Here is a 7,660-nt window from a genome sequence, read left to right on the forward strand (position 1 = left end):
CGTATTGTGTGTGTGTGTGCGCATGTCTGCGTATTGTGTGTGTGTGCATGTCTGAGTGCTGTGTGTGTGTGCATGTCTGAGTACTGTATGTGTGTGCAGCATGTCTGCGTACTGTATGTGTATGTCTGCGTATTGTGTGTGTGTGTGTATGTCTGCGTATTGTGTGTGTGTGTGCATGTCTGCGTATTGTGTGTGTGCATGTCTGCGTATTGTGTGTGTGCATGTCTGCGTATTTGTGTGTGTGTGTGTGTGCATGTCTGCATATTTGTGTGTGTGCATGTCTACGTATTGTGTGTGTGTGTGAGTGCGCATGTCTGCGTACTGTATGTGTATGTATGTCTGCGTATTGTGTGTGTGCATATCTGCCTATGTGAAGGATGAGGGGGAAGGCTAGGCCCTATGTAGTATATCAATATTTCTCCTCCGTATCTGTGCATCATGAATCGTGGTATGTGGGCCCACTGAGACTCTTTTGCCTGGGGCCCACAAAATCCTGGAGCCGGCCCTGTATATACCTAATTTAAATTGTGCAAGGTGCATGTTAAAGGACAGGGAAGTGGACGTGGTGCTGATGCTGCATCTAACGGGAGTGTAGGAACCACTGTGCCGTGGTCTGAGGAGAGCCTGGAGGGGCATGACTATATGAGCACCTTCCTATTCATTACAGCCCCTGATGGTTGGTTGTGCTAGTCCACAACAGACCTCAGACGCAAGGCAGCTGACCCCCAACGGACAGGTAGCTGGAACAACCCGGTAGGAGAGTACGGCCTGGGTCACACTTGAGAGTTCAATGCGAGAAACTCGCATGAGTCTCTTGTATCAAGTCCCGGTACAGCCGCCGGCACTCGGGACTGGAGTGTGCAGCTGCATAGAAATACATGTCCCGGTCCCGAGTGCCGGCGGCACTCTTGATGCGAGAGACTTGTGCAAGTTTCTCGCATTGAAGTCGCAAGTGTGACCCCGGCCTACAGCTGATACAGGCAGGCACAGCAGGAACACAGGAACCACAGATGCTGATGAGTACAGTTGGTAGACAAATAGGCACTGGCAGGTGCTGACTGGTCCAGCTAGTATATAGATAAGCACGGGCAGGTGCAGGCTGGTCAATACAGGACATGGGCACTGGCATGTGCAGGCTGGTATAAAGATAAGCGCTAGTAGGTGCAGGCTGGTCAGCTGGTAGACAAATTAGCACTGGCAGGTGCAGGCTGGTACAGCTGAAATACAGGGAGACACGGCTAGTACGAGCAGACAGGTACTGGACAGTAAGGCTGACTGGTGGGCAGAGGTATATCTGGGGGGGGGGAGCAGCCGGAGCATGTGCCCCGGTACAGCTTGCAGAGGAGCGCAGTTGGGCCACCTAAGGCGATGGTCCGAAATGTCTCCCCTGGCAGATGCATTCTGACATGCCCGGACTGGTAGTCGGCGGTTCTCTGAGCCAGCTGTCAAGCTGACAGCCAGCACAGAGAAGCTGCAGTGCGCCGACTCCCAGTGACTGCCAGGTTAGAGCGACCTCAGCAGCGTTATCAGGTCATGTGATCACGCTGGTGACATCATTCGCCGGCACTGAGAGAATTGGTGGTAAGTGCTACACATTAGTGTAGCTGAAGATACTGCGGATTGGGGAGATTTAGTGTAACGGGGATGGGGGGTATTTACTGCTTGGGGGAGTATTTATTGCCTGGGGTATTTGCTTTGTGTGTGTGTGGGGTATTTACTGTGTGTGGGGGGGTGTATTTACTGTGTGTGGGTTTTGTATATACTGCCTGGGGGTGGTATTTAATGTGTGTGTGGGAGATGTACTTACTGTGTTGAGGGGTGTATTAACTGCCTAGGGGATATTTACTGCCTGGGTGGTATTTACTGTGTGTGGGGGGTATTTACTGTGTGTAGGGGATGTATATACTGTGTGTGGGTATTTATTTACTGTGTGAGGGTGGTATTTACTGTGTGTTGGGGTGTATTTACTGTTTGTGTTGCTGGGTATTTGCTGTGTGGGGGTATTTACATTAACAGGACTGGGGAGATTTACTTTGATGGGGTATTTAGTGTAACAGGGCTGAGGGAGATATAGTGTAATGGGGGATGCAAATGAGGGGACAGGTGCAGACACAATATGGGTAGCAGTAGAAATTTGAAGACAATAGGAGGAAGGGCTGAGGTGGGGGCATGTATGGGGGTGGGTGCTGACACAGTATGGTGATTGGTGGTATGGGTGCGGACACAGTATGAGGAATGAGGGGAAAATGTATGCTGACACAGTATGGGGAGCGAGGGTGATGGGATGGGTTCTGACACAGTATGAGGAGCGAGGGTGATGGGTGCGAACTGTTGTGAATTCTGTTGTCAAGCTCCCTCCTGTGGTCATGAATGGTACTTCGGCTGGTTCTGTCCATGGGCTTCCTCTGGTGGTTGTGAGTGGGGCTGCGGCTTCTGAGTTTCCTTCCACAGGTGACGAGGTTAATTCGTTAGCTGGCTGCTCTATTTAACTCCACTTAGATCATTGCTCCATGCCACCTGTCAATGTTCCAGTATTGGTCTGTTCGCTCCTGGATCGTTCTTGTGACCTGTCTTCTCCAGCAGAAGCTAAGTTCCTGCTTGTTTTTCTCTTGTTTGCTATTTTTCTGTCCAGCTTGCTATTTTGATTTTTTGTCTTGCTTGCTGGAAGCTCTGGGACGCAGAGGGAGCGCCTCCGCACCGTGAGTCGGTGCGGAGGGTCTTTTGCGCCCTCTGCGTGGTTTTTTTTGTAGTTTTTGTGCTGACCGCAAAGTCACCTTTCCTATCCTCTGTCTGTTCTGTAAGTCGGGCCTCTCTTTGCTAAATCTATTTCATCTCTGTGTTTGTGATTTTCATCTTAACTCACAGTCATTATATGTGGGGGGCTGCCTTTTCCTTTGAGGAATTTCTCTGAGGCAAGGTAGGCTTATTTTTCTATCTTTAGGGCTAGCTAGTTCCTTAGGCTGTGACGAGTTGCATAGGGAGCGTTAGGAGCAATCCACGGCTATTTCTAGTGTGTGTCATAGGATTAGGGATTGCGGTCAGCAGAGTTCCCACGTCCCAGAGCTTGTCCTGTATTATTGTAACTATCAGGTCTTTCCGTGTGCACTTAACCACCAGGTCCATTATTGTCCTAACGACCAGGTCATAACAGCGAACACAGTATGGGGAGTCGGAGGGATGTGTGAGGAGGCAGTATGGAATGTGAGAGGGTAAATGTACAGTAAGAGCCATTGGCTAGGGACACTTTAGGATGGCGCATGTGTTCCCTTTCAGGAGGAAGTGCGCAAAAGCACTAAGCACAGTGCCCGGGGATCTTTGCACCACAAGCAGACTCTGCGCGGCAGCCAGAGCAAGAGGAGGAAATGCAAGATGGGGGCTGCGGAGGTGAGTGAGTCAGCATTCCTGCCGGGAGGGGGGGGAAGTGTGCAGGGATGTATTCCATAAGGCGCTTCTGAAGCCGTCGGTGCCTTCCTCAGGTGTGTCTCCCTTGCACCCGCCGCTTGTTGTGGTGGATGGCCAGACCGAGTATGAGGTGGAACGGGTGGTGGATTCTCGTATGCTCCGCCGTTCAGTTCAGTACTTGGTCCATTGGAAAGGTTACGGTCCTGAGGACTGGTCGTGGGTGCCGCACGTTCGGTCCATGCCTTTCTCGCTCGTTGTCCAGGGAAGCCTGGGGGTCCTGTGGCCCCCCATTGAGATGGGGGGTTCTGTCTTGATCCAGTCTAACACCCTCCAGCTTGTTTTGGAGCTGGCTGGTCTTTTTCAGTCCTCTACAGTCTGCTAGCCAGCGTCAGTGATAGTTCATGCTGCCAGGCTAGAGCAGCTGACCCGTATACCCTGGTGATCCTTCTGCCTCTGACTTCCCGTATTTGTGTGAGACCCGTGTTGTGAATTCTGCTCTTGGGTTCCCTCCAGTGGTGGTAGGTGGGAATGCAGTTGTCTCTGAGTCACAGTCCTGGCCAGGTGTATCTGCTAATTGCTGTTCTGACTGGGATATTTAAGTGTGCAGGATTCATTAGCCCTTGCCAGTTGTCAATGTTTCTTTGGAAGTATTGGATCTCTGCCTGGCCTCACCTGCTTAGCTGCCAGTTCAGCAAAGATAAGTGTCTGTTTCTTTTTCTGAAGCACACTTGCTGTGTGCTTATTTTCAGTGCTGATCTTTTGTTTCTATTTGTCCAGCTTAGACTGTGCCAGTTGTTTTTCTCAGTCTGGTTGGATTCTCTGGAGTTGCAGTTATACTCTCCACATCTTTAGTTAGGTGGTGGAGTTTTGTATTTTCTGCTGTGGATATTTTTGTAGTATTTTTATACTGACCGCTTAGTATCCTGTCCTGTCCTTTTCTATTTAGCTAGAAGTGGCCTCCTTTTGCTAAGCCTGTTTTCTGCCTGCGTGTGTCTTTTCCTCTCCAACTCACAGTCATTATTTGTGGGGGGCTGCCTATCCTTTGGGGGTCTACTCTGAGGCAAGGTAGTTTTCCTATTTCCATCTTTAGGGGTATTTAGTTCTCCGGCTGTGTCGAGGTGTCTAGGTTTTGTTAGGCACACCCCACGGCTACTTCTAGTTGCGGTGTTAAGATCAGGGTTTGCGGTCCGTATAGTTACCACCTACTCCAGAGAAAGTTTTCATGCTGCTCCAAGGCCACCTGATCATAACAGACCCGTTCCCTATCCCTGACATAGTGTTTGTCTTGTAGTTTTCCTTACAGTGTATGACTCGGCCTGATCCCTGATCCCCGCCTCTTGGTTTCTGTCTCTGATACCTCATTCCCCAACCTTCTTTGACTTCTGGCTTGTACCCCGACTTCATCTTACGTCTCACGTTCCCTTTTGGCTCAGACTTCTGGCTTGTCTTTTACTTCGTGCATGCTGTGACCTCTGGTACCTCTGCTCCTGACAGTTTCTGACTCTGCTCGTCTGACCACTCTTTTGTTACCTGTGACACCTGTGCGGTGTTTTGTGCAACCTCTCTTCCCTCACCAGCACCTCATGGTGGAGGTTGCGCTAAACTGCACTGCAACTGCATCACAGTATCCATATAGATAAAGAAAATAATAATAAGAAACTACTGTTTTGGCCGATGGCAGGGCTTGGAAGGGATGGAACACCTATTGACTTTAGGAGAGCAAAACTGGCTGGAACAGATAGCGGATATAATGTTGCATTTGCTGAGCCCCTCATATGCCTAAACATTGGAAGCCCTCCACAAGTGACTCATTAAGGAAACTACACCCCTCAAGGAACTTATTTAGAGGTGTGGTGAGCACCGTGAACCATCAGGTACTTCATAAAATTTTAGAACGCTGAGCTGTGAAAGTATGTAAAGGAAAACTACAGTTTGGGTGCACAGCAGAGCTCGAAAGGGAAGGAGCAGCATTTGAATTTTGGAGTGCCACTTTGGTGGTGTGACGCTGAGTCACTACTCACTGGCAAGCCATGAGGAAGGGTAGTCAGCAGGTCCGAGGTCAGCTACCAGGAAGGCTCGTAGAACAGAGGGGTAAGTCCAAGGCATGTCAGGAAACAGTCCGAGGTCAAATGCCAGAAGGGTATGTCAAAGCCAGGGAGTACAACAAACAGAAAGTCAGAGGCCAATTCGGTATCAAATACCTGAAGTCAGAGAGCATCAAAAGCAGAAGGCATAATTCACAAGAAATGTCACAACAGATCCAAGATCATAAGCAAGATCAGATGTCAGACATAGGGCTAAGCACACACATCTACTTAGTGCAAAGCTAGAAATGACAATCTGCTGCTCACTGCAAACCAAATAAATACCTAGCAAATCATCTGAGAAGGGAGGCACCTGGGGAAACGCCCGCAGACCAGATTAAGCAGCAGGACTGTCAATCAAAATACTGACAATCCAGCACACACCAGGACCAGATTGGATGACTGGACTGTCACTCACAAAACAGACCGTCCAGCACATTTCAAATTCCATTGGGTGGCTGAGCTGCCACTCACAGCATTTCCAGGTCACTGTCAGTTATGAAACCGTGACAGGTGGGAATTGATTGGGGACACCATGTCACATTTGAAGAGCTCCTGAAATGCCAAAACCGCGTAAGACCCGCACAAGTAACCCTATTTTGGAAACTACACCTTTCGAGAAATTCATCTAGGTGTGTAGTTAGCAGTTTTAAACCTCAGGCAATTCGCAGAATTTTACAACATTGGGTTGAGCAAATTGAAAATTACCATTTTTTTCATGAAAATATTGCTTTGGCCCCAAGTTTTTAATTTTCAGAATGGGTAATAGGAGAAAACAAATGTGACAATTTGTTATGCAAATTCTCCTGAGTGCACCAATACCTCATATGTGGTCAAAAACTACATTTGAGGCACAGTGCAAAAATCAGAAGGAAAGGAGAGCCATATTTGAGTGCAGATTTTGTTGGACTGGTTTGAGGGTGTCATGTTGCATTGACGGAGCTCCTGACATGCCAGAAAATCAGACCCCCTTCCTCCCCTCCCCACCCCGATTTTACCCCCCCCCCCCCCCCCCGATAAGTAACTCCACTTTACAAACCACATACCCCAAAGGATTAACCTAGAGGGGCAGTGACCATGTTGACAGCACATGTGCCTTGCAGAATTTTTTACCATTGCGTGATGAAGAGTAAAAAATTAGATTTTTACCCCGAGAAGAGCCCCAAGGTTTTAATTTTTTATAAAGGCTAATATGAAAAAATGGACCTCACAGTTAAACAAATGAAGCAGTTGAGAAAAACCAGCATCAAACAACGTTTAGCATACCCTCTAGAGCTTAATCATTGGACCAGCAGGGTGTGGGCTTTCATAATCGCAAGTGCAGCACCTGAAACGAACAGCGTTGTGAAAACTCCAAGCCAGAGAGAAATGAATAGGTGGCACTCCGTGATCCAATAAAACAGTTCTTTATTCGGGACAATCATTACATTGATGCAATTAAAAACAGGTATTTTAACACATGAGGAGCAGATAGAAATTGTGTTGATGTCCGGTGAACACAGTACCCGGGTAATTGGAGCAGATTTCAATGCAAGATACCCTGCGCAAGAAAACTGTCACCATTCCCATGTTATTTAGGTGTATCCATATAAGTGGCCCACCCAAAAAAGTTTGCCTCATCACTGAACATAATGTTCTGTGTAAACTGAGGTTCCTGTTCCAATTTTTGTTTTGCCCATTCTGCAAATTCAGCACGCCGATCTGGCATCAGTCGAACATCCCTTTGGCGGATATTAGCTACTCACAAATGGCGCCCTTACAAAATCCAGCTGCTGCAGCATCTCAACGAGGATGACCCAGATCGTCGTGCTGAATTTGCAGAATGGCAAATTAGGGTATGTGCACACGTCAGGATTTCTGGCAGAAATTTTCCTGACAAAAACCTGACATTTCTGCCAGAAATCCGCGTGCGTTTTTTGACGCGTTTGTGGTGCGTTTTTTCCCAAATGCATAGAATTTCGGGAAAAACGCAGAAAATCCGCAAAAATAATGAACATGCTCATTTTTTTACTGCGATGCGTTTTGCGGAAAAAAACGCATCCATGTGCACAAAACATGCAGAATGCATTCTAAATGATAGAATGCATAATGTATGCGTTTTTAATGAGTTTTTATAGCGTTTTGAGCGCAAAAAAATGCAAAAAAAAAAAGCGAAAAAACCTGAACCTGAGCAC

This window comes from Ranitomeya imitator, chromosome 1 (genome assembly GCF_032444005.1).
Source record: "Ranitomeya imitator isolate aRanImi1 chromosome 1, aRanImi1.pri, whole genome shotgun sequence".
Taxonomy (NCBI): Eukaryota; Metazoa; Chordata; class Amphibia; order Anura; family Dendrobatidae; genus Ranitomeya; species Ranitomeya imitator.